The sequence below is a fragment of the Octopus bimaculoides genome, chromosome 18 (genome assembly GCF_001194135.2).
Source record: "Octopus bimaculoides isolate UCB-OBI-ISO-001 chromosome 18, ASM119413v2, whole genome shotgun sequence".
In the NCBI taxonomy this organism is placed as follows: Eukaryota; Metazoa; Mollusca; class Cephalopoda; order Octopoda; family Octopodidae; genus Octopus; species Octopus bimaculoides.
The window spans coordinates 6,951,344-6,952,320 of record NC_068998.1 but is presented as its reverse complement, the minus strand read 5'-3'; positions in this window follow the sequence as shown (position 1 = coordinate 6,952,320).

Here is a 977-nt window from a genome sequence, read left to right as displayed (position 1 = left end):
TATATATATACATATACATATACATATATATATGTGCATATACATATATATATGTATTTCTGTATGTATGTATGCACACAACTAATAGAAATTACAGATGCACACAAACATGACATAAATCACACACACACACACACACACACACACATACACACACACAAACACGCAAACACACTTTCACATGTATACATGAACAGATATGTTTTACACAGATCACAGATGCAAACACAATTTGCTCAAACATTTATGGTATGTACCACATATGCATACAAAAACACACATTCACGCACACACACAGTCATACCTATACCCATGCACACACACACACACACACACACACACACACACAAATAATTAATGTATAAATTGTTCCCTTCAGGTGTTGACTTAATTTCTCATCTGATTCTGGCAGTTGTTATTGAGCCAAAATTTGGAAACATTATTATCATCACCATCATCATCATCAATACTATCATTATCATTATTATTATTATTATTATTATTATTATTATTAATATTATTATTATTACTATTATCATTATCATTATCATCATCATTATTATTATTAATATTATCATTATTATTATTATTATTATTATTATTATTATTAATATATTTATTGCTAGCAGAATCATTAGTGTCAGAAAAAAGTGTTTTGCTCCATTTGTTCCAGCTCTTTAGCTTCGGAGCTCAAATCCCACTGAAATCAGTCATGTCTTTCATCTTTTCCATGTCAATAAAATGAAGTACCAGTGAAATACTGGGGTCAATATAATTGAATTCTACTTCTCTTGGCATTGCTGGACCTGTGCCAAAATTTGAAGCTATCATTATCATTATTGAGTGAGAGAGCAGTGCATACCATCAAAGTGACACTGGGGTAAAATATACAAAGCCCAGTATACCCATCATGACTCCCCATCTGATAAGGGTACACCAGGCACATGCATCACAACCATATGTGCATGACATGGTGT